This window comes from Lissotriton helveticus, chromosome 4_1 (genome assembly GCF_964261635.1).
Source record: "Lissotriton helveticus chromosome 4_1, aLisHel1.1, whole genome shotgun sequence".
NCBI lineage: Eukaryota > Metazoa > Chordata > Amphibia > Caudata > Salamandridae > Lissotriton > Lissotriton helveticus.
The window spans coordinates 1,676,921,463-1,676,936,716 of NC_136063.1; positions in this window are offsets into that span (position 1 = coordinate 1,676,921,463).

Consider the following 15,254-nt stretch of genomic DNA (forward strand, 5'->3'; position numbering starts at 1 on the left):
TCAGCCTTCATCAGCCTGGATAGCTTGACTCCAGTGGTGTGGAGAGCCTGGGACTCAGGTCTGAGCATACCCAGCCCACTCGGGGTGAAAATTGCAAAAAACACAGTTGATGGACAGAATGTAGAACAATGTCATACATTCACCCCAGTACAAGGATCTGGGCCTAAATCCATCGTTTTTTTGCACTCCACACCACCCTGGGTTAGACACTGGCTATATGCAAATCAGCTCTGACCCTGTGCCTCATGGGAACAGTCCAGTCCGAACTACCAAGCCATGTCTTTCCCAGACCGGAATCAAGCATCCAAGGACCGGTTTCTGGCTATCAGCCTTCATCAGCCTGGATAGCTTGACTCCAGTGGTGTGGAGAGCCTGGGACTCACGTCTGAGCATACCCAGCCCACTCGGGGTGAAAATTGCAAAAAACACAGTTGATGGACAGAATGTAGAACAATGTCATACATTCACCCCAGTACAAGGATCTGGGCCTAAATCCATCGTTTTTTTGCACTCCACACCACCCTGGGTTAGACACTGGCTATATGCAAATCAGCTCTGACCCTGTGCCTCATGGGAACAGTCCAGTCCGAACTACCAAGCCATGTCTTTCCCAGACCGGAATCAAGCATCCAAGGACCGATTTCTGGCTATCAGCCTTCATCAGCCTGGATAGCTTGACTCCAGTGGTGTGGAGAGCCTGGGACTCACGTCTGAGCATACCCAGCCCACTCGGGGTGAAAATTGCAAAAAACACAGTTGATGGACAGAATGTAGAACAATGTCATACATTCACCCCAGTACAAGGATCTGCAATTTTCACCCCGAGTGGGCTGGGTATGCTCATCCAGGCTGATGAAGGCTGATAGCCAGAAACCGGTCCTGGGAAGCTTGATTCCGGTCCAGGGAAGACATGGCTTGGCAGTTCGGGCTGGACTGTTCCCATGAGGCACAGGGTCAGACTGATTTGCATATAGCCATGTTTGAACTGGGGTGGCAGAGTGGGCTAAAGAACGGTGATGGATCAAACCCAGATCTTTTGACTGGGTGTGAGTGTTTGATTGGTTCAGATGCTCCGTCCATCACCAACCCCTTTTGTACCGCTTTGGCCGCCATAAGTGTGGCAGGGTATGCTCAGACGTGAGTCCCTTGCTCATTTTGCCACTGGATTCAAGCAAGCCTGGCTGAAGACGGCTGGAATGCCAGAAACCAGTCATCAGAAGCTTGTTTACGGTCCAAGGAAGGCATGGCTTGGTAGTTCGGGCTGGACTGTTCCCATGAGGCACAGGGTCAGACTGATTTGCATATAGCCATGTCTGAACTGGGGTGGCAGAGTGGGCTAAAGAACGGTGATGGATCAAACCCAGATCTTTTGACTGGGTGTGAGTGTTTGATTGGTTCAGATGCTCCGTCCATCACCTCCCCCTTCTGTACCGCTTTGGCCGCCATAAGTGTGACAGGGTATGCTCAGACATGAGTCCCTTGCTCACTTTGCCACTGGATTCAAGCATGCCGGGCTGAAGACGGCTGGAATGCCAGAAACCGGTCCTCGGAAGCTTGTTTACGGTCCAGGGAAGGCATGGCTTGGCAGTTCGGGCTGGACTGTTCCCATGAGGCACAGGGTCAGACTGATTTGCATATAGCCATGTCTGAACTGGGGTGGCAGAGTGGGTTAAAGAACAGTGATGGATCAAACCCAGATCTTTTGACTGGGTGTGAGTGTTTGATTGGTTCAGATGCTCCCTCTATCACCACCCCCTTTTGTACCGCTTTGGCCGCCATAAGTGTGCCAGGGTATGCGCAGACGTGAGTCCCTTGCTCACTTTGACACTGGATTGAAGCAAGCCAGGCTGAAGACGGCTAGAATGCTAGAAACCGGTCCTCGGAAGCTTATTTTTGGTCCAGGGAAGGCATGGCTTGGCAGTTCGGGCTGGACTGTTCCCATGAGGCACAGGGTCAGACTGATTTGCATATAGCCATGTCTGAACTGGGGTGGCAGAGTGGGCTAAAGAACGGTGATGGATCAAACCCAGATCTTTTGACTGGGTGTGAGTGTTTGATTGGTTCAGATGCTCCGTCCATCACCACCCCCTTTTGTACCGCTTTGGCCGCCATAAGTGTGGCAGGGTATGCTCAGACGTGAGTCCCTTGCTCACTTTGCCACTGGATTCAAGCAAGCCGGGCTGAAGACAGCTGGAATGCCAGAAACCGGTCCTGGGAAGCTTGTTTCCGGTCCAGGGAAGGCATGGCTTGGCAGTTCGGGCTGGACTGTTCCCATGAGGCTCAGGGTCAGACTGATTTGCATATAGCCATGTCTGAACTGGGGTGACAGAGTGGGCTAAAGAACGGTGATGGATCAAACCCAGATGTTTTGACTGGGTGTGAGTGTTTGATTGGTTCAGATGCTCCGTCCATCACCACCCCCTTTTGTACCGCTTTTGCCGCCATAAGTGTGGCAGGGTATGCTCAGACGTGAGTCCCTTGCTCACTTTGCCACTGGATTCAAGCAAGCCGGGCTGAAGACGGCTGGAATGCCAGAAACCGGTCCTGGGAAGCTTGTTTCCGGTCCAGGGAAGGCATGGCTTGGCAGTTCGGGCTGGACTGTTCCCATGAGGCACAGGGTCAGACTGATTTGCATATAGCCATGTCTGAACTGGGGTGGCAGAGTGGCCTAAAGAACAGTGATGGATCAAACCCAGATCTTTTGACTGGGTGTGAGAGTTTGATTGGTTCAGATGCTCCGTCCATCACCACCCCCATTTGTACCGCACAAACTGAAGTAGTCACCAGGTGAGAACAGGCAAGTGCAGCTCCCCACCTTGATGTGGTTGGTCAGAGTAGTTCAGGTGGGGGCCACTGACACGGAAATGCAGGGAAAGCTAAGACTGCAGCTGCTAAGTTCTACCTGTCTAGGGAGTAAATGGCACCCTTCAACTCCTACCTTTGTCAATCATTACGGCTTTACAGGATAAGAAAAAAAGCAGTCTACATACAACCCGACTCAAGCACAATTTTCTGCATTGTTAACAGAAAGGGAGAACAAATCTTACAAAAAATATAATATCAGGTCTCTGTTCGGTGCACCTCGATGCTGACTGGTGACCCAGCCTCTTCTCATTCACTTCGTGTGTGCCGTCTGCGGAGGTCGTAAGCGTGTGAAGCTCTACATACCAGAGCAATTTATTCAACAAAATAATCTAAATTTGCAAGGTTGGAATTAACAGCGATTGTAAGAAATGTCACAGCTGGGCCTGTGATGCATTTACTTGCTAAACTGTTTCAACAAGCATTTGCAATACAATAGATCTCGCATTTACGAGAGTTTAAGCTATTGTCATTTACAATGGCAACAGCTCAAACTCTTGTAAATGCGAGACCTCGGCCGCGATTGTCCCGGGCTGCTTGAAAGTGAAAGCGGGCATGGCGGGGAAAGCACGCCATAACCGCAGTAGTAGAAACCCATTAAAGAACAGCATGCTTACAAACTAAATAAGAAATGCCGTGCCGCATCCGAAGGAAAGGGGTCAGTTGCCATGGGTGTTTACAAATGCAGACAAGGAGGTACCAAGGAGGGACTAACAACCCTAATTACAACTTGCAAGTCAGCGTGTATGAAGGACAATGACACAAGCCAATGAAAAATATGGGTTGAGAGTGGGCTGGGCTTCTCTTACACACTCCACCACAACAAGTCTCGCAGACCAGCGCATGCACGCTGACTCAGGCTCGACCTAAAAATCTACTGGAGTGGCGTTGGGTGTTCATAAATGTAAACTGTCCGTTTCTGCAGATGATATCTTGATCTCCCTATTGGACTGCATGCCCTCCTGTCTTCCTGTGCCTCATAAACTCGAACTGTTTGCTGCAGTGGCCGACTTCAATTTTAATATACAAAAGACAAAGGCCTTAAACATTAATCTACCAAAGAGAGATAGGAAATAGCTCTCAGCTACTTCACCTTTCTGGTGGTATTCCTCCTCTATTAGATATTTGAATATACAATTCTCGCAACTGCCCAGGGACTACATGTTGCTGATCTCACCACTGATAAAAACTAAAACAGCAGATCTCCAATGCTGGAAAGAACAGTTGTGGTCTTGGATGGTGACGATCACAGCTATTAAAATGATGATTTGGCAATGTTTGAATTTTTATTTGAGGTCATTATTTAAAGTCCGATCTAGCCCAGTTGAACAGAGAGTGCTCCAATAATTTGCTTTGACTTCACCAAAGGGAGTACAAAGTAGAGGGTTCATGCCAGAATAGACTTTCAGATGGGTTGATCAAAAGGATTTGGTATCCCAAATCCGGCACTGTATTATGAGTCATCACACCCTGGCTACCCTTTACATTGATCTAAAGCAGAAATGGTGCATCAATGATGCTTTATCGATCACACGTTAGCAGGCAGACCACTGTAGAAAGTTCCATGGCTCAAACCAGTGGGAAAGCCCCCAAATATGATGCTCTCACTAATAGCACAAGGCACAATGAAAGTGGGAGACAAGATTGTGATCAAACATGGATTAACTATCTTCCCTTCACCATTCACACCATTGTTCAGGAACTCTGACCTTAGCCCAGAACTGAAGATAGAGACATTTCTACAGTGGCAGGTGGTGAGATGTATAAAACTAGGCAACATCTTCGAGAAGGGTACCTGAAAATATTTTGGGACAATAATTTATCTTCGAAATAACAGAAAGGTATTGATACATTCAAATCCAACAACGTAACGGGTATCAAGGAATTAAGATGGCGATTTTATAACATTGGCTCCATTAAAAATATTGTCGGAAAATTATACGAAGGATACACACCGGAATTCTAGGATTTATGAATTGTTGCTGTTGTGGACAGACAAACAGAAAGGGTTCTTTCAGGAGGTTTGGGGGGAATTTGCACTTGAATCCCTGGCAAGTACCTTGTGGGATAATAGACTATTACACGAATCTTCAAGGAAGTAACGAATATAAGACTCCTTCATAGGCAGATGGTCTGTTGCTCCTACTTTGTAATCTTGAATTTGATTTAGGATTATGTGATAATCCTACTTTTTAATCCTGAAATTGATTTCGGGTGACATGGTACTCCTACTCTGTTATCATAAAATTGATTTAGGGCCTGCCTAGACAATAATTAGTATGTGTGAAAATCTTGCTGGATATTATCTTAACTTTGAGAAATCTGAAGTGTTCTCATCCACATCTGCCGTGGTTGGCAACAGCAGGCTGGTTTAAATGCATCCTTGAAGAATTCATACAGACCGTGAGGATGACATAACATATAAATTCTGACAAGATCACCTGTGGAATCGCACAAAGCTCCCAACCAACCACCCAATTTTTCACATCCAAATAAATCCTTTAACTGAGCTGCTCACCTTCGCCACCTCCGCTTCCACTTACAAAAAAGGAATACACAGATATACCTTAGAGTAACACATTTAGCCATACTTGTCCAAGCCATAAGCAAAGGTCTTGAAAAGGAGGCATGGATGGTGAACACAGCCTCAAACTAACCACATCTAAAAATAAATCATGCTCCTGCGTCCATTACATATCTTTAGAAACATTGACAACCTCTACCCACCTCCACCTTCTTTGGAAAGCCTGTACTTATTTAAACCAAAGTACAAAGCCTGAGGGTGCTGCGGGAAGCTGACATCAGCCAAAAATTGCAATAAGTAGTAGTCAAATCACCTTTCCACAAACCAAACTCCAAAGAAAAACACGCCCTTTCACTTCTCCCAATTCCACTCTCTTGCAGTAGAGGCCATGATCAATTAAAGACTAGATCATACTAAATCCTAGCAACTCAGGCTTGCAAACAGCCAAATGAAAAGATTGCAGAGGGCGTAAAATAGGATGGTAGACTCACCTTTAACTAGATATAATCAGTCAGCGGGAGCTCACTTCAGAAGCCTGTATTGGGTCTTGTGAAAGAGAGAATGCATTTCTTGAACTTTTATTTATTAGATTTATTTTGTATGGAATGTCTTACATTCCATAGGATAGTGAACATTCCAAAAATATCATGACTAAAAAAAGGAGCGAGCAAATGCAGCAAACTCCTTAATAGTCGAAAATATAAAAAAACGTAACGATTGGTATAGAATAGGCATTTAAAATTTTGTTCAGCCTCGTGTCTTTATGTAGGCTGGAGGGTAGAAGGGCAGACGGAAAATTGTCTGCAGAGCTAGCAAGAGTGACAAAGTGTAACAGTTCTGAGTCTGAATATTGTATTCTGGACTGCTACATTCAGGCAACCCAGGAACTGACCTGATGTGCTATTCAACATGACTCAACAATCTGGTCTATGAGAGTGACGGGTGTCATATCAGTCCACTATCAGCCCATTCATCAAATGACGGTCACACACCATGTAACATGGAGTGCTACACTCATGCCAACACTCATGCCAAGAAGGCATATTGTGGGACAAACGCATGGACAGGGAGACTTGCTGAGGACGGTATAATAGTAACTGTATTTGGTGAGTCCCCAGGAGACAGCACTTATAAGGGGGAGGTTGGGAAATAACTATTGCAGATTCATTCTGTCCTGAGCAGGGTTCTTCCATTGCACCTGTGGTGCAAGAACACCAGAAGGATGAGTAGAGCGTGATGCAGCTCATTGCAGGTGAAAGAAAAGAGAAGTATGACAACAGTTCACCTGGGGAGACCACCATTCCCATCTCCATCCGATCCTCTCTTTACCTCACATTGTCAGTGAAAGAGGGAGTGGGAGGGGGGGGTGCAAACTGTCATGCATTATTTTCCCTGTGCTAGGTCCCTTATTGCCTCGAATTCATTTTGTCTCTAAATTATCTGGACGTTTTGCGAAGGGCAGAAGCTCTGTTGTTCCGATAGACTCATTTTCATGATTTTCTACCTCATGCACAAATGAAGCAAATGGACAAATCCTAAATACTTTTAAGAAACACATTGTACACTATGCTCCATCTAACAACCCATGCTTAGCAGAATAGAGACCCCCGGGTCACCCTCAGAACCAAATTCAAGAACAGAGAGTTGCCAACTCTCAGTTTTTCTCAGTGCAAACTATTCTAACCCCTTCAATCCATCGTCCTCTCCTTTGTAGCTCTCTCTTTGACTCCTCTGTTTCTTCTGACCTCACCCTGCACCATCCAGACACTGCAAGTGTAATCAAGACTCGGTAATCTCTACCCCTTTCACCACTGATGCTTACGTGCCTCACTAACACTTCCTGGGGACCGCCAGTAAAACTATCCCAAGCCATGGCACTGGGTTGGGAGAATCATGCCCACTGTAACTACTCCAAGACCACCCCCACCAACCCCTCCCTAAATGCCGGCTAGATTATTTGCCTTGCCTACGTGCTGACATCCTAAATGGCACTAAAACCAACCAGAGCAGAACTGATTCAAAGTAACACGAACAGGCGCTTTTACTTTTCATGCCTCAGCAGCAAGAAGCAGTTTCGTTTCGCAGTGTGTATGCATTCAAGTTAAATAAGCAGAAATATAACGAACATTAACATATTTCAGTGCTTTTCCGAACGGCTTATAAGTCATCGGCACTTTTAAAAGGTATTGATTCTTCAATGGATTTATATTCATATCACCTAGTTAAGTACCAAAATAGTGGGAACATCTTTAAAATTACTGCTGTGAATTTTATGAAGTACTATCCAAAATAATACAAGGTTGTCATAGAGGATTGTTGTTGCATTTTGGCTGCTGGTACAAAGTTAATATGGTCAAGATGCGAGTATTGGTAAATTTACATATAAAGGTTTTACATTTTCATCACAATATCATGAAGACAGGGAATCAATCAGCTTACAAGCGTTTCAGTATTTATTTGTGTGGCTTTGTTAACACATTTAAATTCTCATGATCGTTAGATAAATTTGAGGCTTCTAGCCCTTTTACTTTACGATGCAGCCTTTAAGCTTCATCGTTTGTTGTCATGAATGAATACTAACCCTGTTGTTAACACTGTGTGGATATGCATGTGTGAGGATATGTTAGCTCTTTTACTTGCAAATTTATTCTCACTGCCACGTGCGAAAAGTTGTGGTCTTTTTATAAATTCAGCACCATCATGGAATTTGTTATTGCAAAATTTATTTCTGGATACTCGCTGCTCTTATAATCTATGGTGCAGTTCTTTATGGACAATATTGGTTTTCTGCAGGCAGAATAATCATTTTGTCACATTTGATTACATGAAGCATCACTACAACATCAGAGAAAGGGAGAAGCACAGATATCTGAATGTGTCATTCAAGTGGATCACACCCAAGCATTTCGATTTGACAAACTTGGCTGGAGATCTTCCAAACGGCACACATAGCAATGGATCTCCATGCAGAACGTCATCCATGCTTATCTACCTATGCTTATATAATTCCATTTTGAAGTCTCATGAGGTAAGCTATCATTTTTACTTTTTTATTTGGAAAGCAATAGAGTCCTCAAAGTTTATTCTGAATCTGTAATTTCAGTCTTTCTTGGACAGCAGGAAATAGGTCTCATGGAATGAGACAATTTAATACCACAGAAGGTGGTATTACTTGATGACCGGGACAGCACACATTCCCTTGACTGCCCGCACTTCATTTATACTGCATTGCTGCTGCTCAGGAGTTAAAGGGACTCCACGCTTCCTTTTCTGCATCTCCATCTGTGAAGGTGGGGCCCCAGAAGCACCCATATGGTCTAGGCCACTCTCATTTCCCAGTTGTTAGCAAATAGCAGATACAGGATCTTGGGAAAGAAGGATTTAGAGAGTTTCAACAACAAAGATACTTGAAAACTCGCCAGTCAACAAACAACCTTTGAAGTACAGATGCTTCAGCCGTATTGCCCGGGCAGTCTAGGTGTGCATTGCACTCCCCTGTCCCATATCTCAGCCTATGGCCAGGAAGGTAGATATAAACCACAAATATTTGCTTGTCGGAAGGTGGAGTATTATGTGGTCATGCACGTTAGGCTTCACCACGCTATACTTTCACAAACCCCAAAGGTGGCGCTTGGATTCGTACTAATAAATCCTTAGCTCTGCCCTGGCAGTGTGGCAAAGAGCAGTCAGGCTTTACTAGAGGAACATGTGTTAAGTATTTCAGAGCACCAACATGTATGAAAAGTAATTGACATGAGTCTAGAGAAATCCAGCACCAATTTATAAAAATAGAGGGACCGTTTTAAATCCGAGCGGGCGCACAGTGGGGGGCTCGAAAGCTTACCTGCTCTCCCGGATCTAGGCAGCACGACATCGCTGGGTCCCTGACGCTGTGGTTGCCCCCGCCGCCGAGCTTTAGAATTTGGTCTTGGAAAAACATAACGTCAATGTTTTATACTGATACTTATCAACGTATAAGTATGCATCTATGTATACATAGCTATATCCGTCTAGATAGCGATAAGACTATATGAAGAAATCAATTATTCATAAACATAAGTATTGAAGCTGAAAACTTAAAACTGTTGTTTCCCATCCACAATTTAAACGTCAGGTTCATTTCCTCTCTCATCTATATGACCAGTAATGAGATAGTTAACCTGATGCGTGCGGGCGGAATTCCGCCCGTATGCTGAGAATTTGTAAAGTGCACTTTACATGACGAGCTGGGCTCGTCATGAGAGTGCGAGGAGGCTACCTCATGACGAGCCCAGCTCGTCATCAGCGTCGAAGGGGTTAATTTTGGCCGATTTCTTATCTGACAACATGCTTGACTTACACAGTGCATTTAATTGTGAATTTCTTTGAAAGAGAAATTCAGATTATTACCTTTTACACGCAGAGTTTTAACATACGATACTGCCCCTCCCATTGTTTTTGCTGTCTCCCGATTTTTACATGGCATGTGGCGGAGAAGAACTGTTTTTATTAACAAAAAATAACGGCCCCCTGCTTTTCTTTTTATCTCATCTTTGATAACTCAATGTCTAAAAACTTTTTTAATTGTTAGTATTTATGGTTTTATTTCTGTGCTTGTACATATTTTATTGCACTTTTATGGTCATGGACCGAAATAAAGTTATCATGAAAAATAGAGTGAATCTTTATCTAAATTTATACACCAAAACGAACAGCATAGCATACATAGAACCAGAGTTACAGATTTTAGAAGCAATATAAAATCAGTGCAAAATAATACTGTGAAAATGTAAATTTGCGGTCAATAGGAACACCCACTAGTGACAATCGGTCTTGCTGGTCGAGTTGTGTGGTACCTTTACAGGGTAAAGGTGATGCGTGTAACAGGACCAGGCCATGACAGTCAGTTCAATTTTACCTGGCCCGTGGAGCCCGGGTGCAGAGTTGTCCTGGCTGTCCTGATGCTGAATGGGAGCGCTGATTTTACCGCTTACACAGTGCTGCAGGGAACAAGATGCAAAAACACAACAACAAGGTGGTTGCTGATGTCAGTCAAAGGTCGAATGGAGTTCCCTCTGAATGCAATATCAAATGGAGGGGCCGGTTGCAGGACTGGCGACCAAGCCTTGGCAACAGTACTCCTTGGAAAAAGGTACTTCGATGTCCTGTGGTCCAGGGGAACATGGTAGCTGCCTGTACCTTCATGAAAGGCAAGACTTCAGTTTCCACAATGCACTTGACTATCTAGATTTGTGTGATCCCATGGTAGGCCCAAATTACACCATTGTTATACCTGCAGTTTGCAGGGGACTAGTCCAGAGAAGTTTGAGGGTGCTTCAGGCTTTCACAGGGGTCCCTCTCTCTGGGGGAACCGAGAGGTAGGTTAGGACAAGTCTCGATCCTGCAGTTCTTGGAGCATTGTCACAGGTGCAGAGTAACCCACTTTTGCTTTGTGCAAGTCTTGTTGTCACAGAAACGGATCTCTTCTTTGTCAACTTTGATGCAGGTTGTTGAGAACTGAGGTTCTGGTGTCAGCAGTAGCCCTTAAATCATAGATTTTGGGGCATTAGGGGTGTGGGTGAAAGTGGCCAATGGGCTGCTTGCTCAGCTGCTAATCCACTCCTGAAGGGAAGGTGTGTAGGCCACCTTTTCTACCCAGAATACTCTATTCTGCCACTTCTGAAAATGGTAGAACCCCTCTTTAAATGTACAGACCAGGCTGCCTATCCTGGAGGTGTGGTTAGCGTTTTTGGGGTGTTCACCTCCTTAACTATCTAATTTCCCAAATGCCCAGTTGCCAATGTGCCCGGGGTAAGGGGAGGGCTGTTTCCTTCTGTGGGGGTCAGCCCTTGTGCATTTCAGAGGCGGTGTAACCTTTTAAGCTCACCAACTTTATGTACCACAACAACTAGCCTTCCTGGGAGGGAGGAGGTGTGACCTCCTTCCTGCCAAGGTCTTCATTCCTGACTCCTGGGAGTGATCACACAGCCTGGCAGGAGGTCAGAATCCTGTTTTCGCTTCAGCAAGTGGGGGCTGCCAGCCAGAGCACAGAGAAGCTGGGGCAACCTCTAAGGTAGCCACCTGGGTGCATGCCACATCGTCCTTGACATGAGATTTGTGTCAGAAGTGAGAAGACATGTTTTTATACCAAACATTAAATTTTTAGTTGGTACCATAACTGAGCTGCAACCTTGGTTTGTTCAGGTAACAGTCAACGTTATCCTCCGAACCGTCCATCACTTATTGTGTCCTTTGAAATTAAAGGGCACTATAGGGACATATAAGCTTGCACTTAATGCCCACACCTCTAATAAATTGCACCCTGCCTCCTGGGTTTTAGGAGGCCTTCTGTAGTGGTGACAGATATATAATAAAGACAATGCATTGACTCTACCTCACATAGTGAGGGCAGAGCAGAGATTGAGCAGTTTGCACTACTACAGTCTGCAATCGCTGGCCTACTGTCAGTAGTTTACTTGGGTCATTGAGGCTGGTACAAACAGTGCTGCAATACCTGAGGACCCCTTTACCACTCATGCCCTGGGTACAACTGGCTCCATATACTAGGGACTTATAAAAGGGGTAAAGTCTTTGTGAATTGGGGTTAACAATTTATATATCACAGTTTTAGGAAGAGACCACTGGCACTGGGGTTCGAGCAGCTGACTCCTGTGCAGTATCTGAGTCATAACCATCAGCACTGAAGCAAAATGTGGGGAGGGGGGTAACCATACAAAAAGGGCACTTTCCTACAGTGTCCCAAGTCCATGCCACAGTTAGGGAGACAATTCCTGTGATTCTAGTATTATTTAGTAAGATTTGGCTCAAGATGAGTTTTTGCTTGTACGCTTAGTTACCAAAATCCTTGTTGAGAAACATTACAGTCCACTGAATAGTCGTTTGACCTTGAAACAAAATCAATACTTTTTCTGTGCACCCTGGCATAACTAATAATGATGTTAATACATTTGGAAAGCCACATCAGCCGCTGTGTCGTAAGAAAACCTTGAGGGTCCACCATGTAAGGCACTGTGAGGGGCGCTCACACATAAAATCCACTATATAAGTGTTTAAATATGGGTGTATATATATATATATGTGTGTGTGTATATATATATATTACCTACTGGCGATTGCCAGTAGGTATATATAGTTAGGATTGTTTTCCATAGGGAAATCGCAACATTCTATTGGGAATAACTTTGGCGCCGGTTGAGGAATCTTCCTGAATTTTCCTTAACTTTGCGTCGCGGCGCTCCGGTCCTTCCCTGAAAGTTTGGGGGGGATTCGTCAAGCGGGGGCCGAGATAAAAGGGGGATCCCAAAACGTGTTTTCCCCATGTTAATTTCCATAGGGCGGTTGGACTCACTTTTAGCCCGAACGGCTGAATGGTTTTCCATCAAACTTGGCAAAATTGTAGGGACTGGTAGCCCGATGTGCCTTTGCTATGTCTCAAGATATGTGCTCCAGTGGTTTTTACGAAAATTAACTTTGAAAAAAAATATATTGGGCTACATTGGGCTATATATATGTTAGAGCCCAAATGTAGCCCAATGTAGCCCAATGTAGCCCAATGTAGCCCAAAGATGGCCACCAGAGACAAAAAAAATGTAGCCCAAATATCAGCCAGATGTAGCCCAACTATAGCCCAATGACAGAATGTCCCAGAGTGTTCTAAAGAACAACTAAAGCGCTAACAGTCTTACTTATGACAAAAGTATGGCACACCTGAAGTCATCTTGATTGGAATAAAGTGTGAACACTTAAAACATTTAATTTGCAAAGGAACCAAATGAGGGGGTTCATTTTGCCATAGAAATTATGATTAGTGCTGAAGAAAGAAAAATTAGGGCACATTTTGAGTGACTTCTCAAATCCTCTTATATTTCATTAAAAACATTCTGATATGCAGTCTCCCAAGATGGCCACCAGAGACAAAAGAGCCTGTGCTTAAAAACTCTGTTAGCAAAGCAGGCATTTGAGATTTAAAAAACGTTTTAATATATAAAAACTTTATCCGCTAATAGAATTAGCATTTAAAAAACCTTGCGAATTCAATGAAAAAACCATAGGTTTCAGGCCTTATATAGTTAGGAATTAGCATTTAAAAAACCTTGCGAATTCACTGAAAAAAACCATAGGTTTCAGGCCTTATATAGTTAGGAATTAGCATTTAAAAAACCTTTGAAATTCACTGAAAAAACCATAGGTTTCATGCCTTATATAGTTAGGAATTAGCATTTAAAAAAACCTTGCAAATTCACTGAAAAAACCATAGGTTTCAGGCCTTATATAGTTAGGAATTAGCATTTAAAAAACCTTTGAAATTCACTGAAAAAACCATAGGTTTCAGGCCTTATATAGTTAGGAATTAGCATTTAAAAAACCTTGCAAATTCACTGAAAAAACCATAGGTTTCAGGCCTTATATAGTTAGGAATTAGCATTTAAAAAACCTTTGAAATTCACTCAAAAAACTATAAGTTTTAGTGGTGTTATAGTTAGCTGGACATTTTACTCATACAAAACCATTGAAATTGCTCCTATATAGTTAGTTGTACTAACTATATTTCGCGCACCCGCAATCCACTGCTGATGATGTCAAATATTAGATCATTCATGACATGGTCAGTGACATCACTGATGACATCTCAAATGACATCACTGATGACATCACTGATGACATCATCCACATGACAATCACATACACCTTTTCATACACTATTACAATTTTTCATCACTCTTTGTAAAATACAGAGTATCATATTTAAATCCATTGTCACAGCAATACAAGTATCTAAAAATCCACTCAGTGATTCATAGATGTATACACACATCTAATCACTTACCTATGGATTCACTCATACATGCTGTCAATGAACAATAGAACACTATCAAAAATACTTATACATCTATATCGACATTAAACAACAGCACGCATCCTATTCACATATGAAGTCATCCTACTCACTTATGCAAACAATGGATCATACTTACATATCTACTTAGCAAAACACTTATACAAACACCACTTATTCTATTCATTTAGATAGTAAGTCATACTTAGTGAATTATAAAATCATTATTACAAGTATACAGTTATCCATGCAGTCACTGACACATACACTGCCTTTTATTTTTCTAGTTTGTTGGACCTGTACCATTGAGAAATATATTTGCTCATCACCACACCCATAAAGATATTCACTCACCCAAACAACTGTTAGAACATGTAGTTTTAACTTCATATATCTACTGAACCAACTATTCACACATCTTTGGACAGTCACACACCCCCCACCGAACCACACACACTTTCACACTCCCATACAAATACTCAGTTAACTAATCAATAACTAATATAGACTTTCACATAGCTAGTAACCAACTGTAGAATCAGTTTACACAACAACTGACAAAGTGATACAGATATTCACACAGTTTAGTCACTATCCACTATATTTAGTGAGACATTATAAATTGGTCAAGTAAACAGTCAATTACACTGCTACTAAATCCTCCATCCAAATATTTATTTATATATATCCACTTATTCTTCAATGCAAATTGCTATATATATATAATGCATATTTAAATAGCGAAGCAAACCACATTCACTGGATGATGTCATCAGTGATGTCATCAGTGATGTCATTTGAGATGTCATCAGTGATGTCACTGACCATGTCATGAATGATCTAATATGTGACATCATCAGCAGTGGATTGCGGGTGCGCGAAATATAGTTAGTACAACTAACTATATAGGAGCAATTTCAATGGTTTTGTATGAGTAAAATGTCCAGCTAACTATAACACCGCTAAAACTTATAGTTTTTTGAGTGAATTTCAAAGGTTTTTTAAAAGCTAATTCCTAACTACATAACTCCT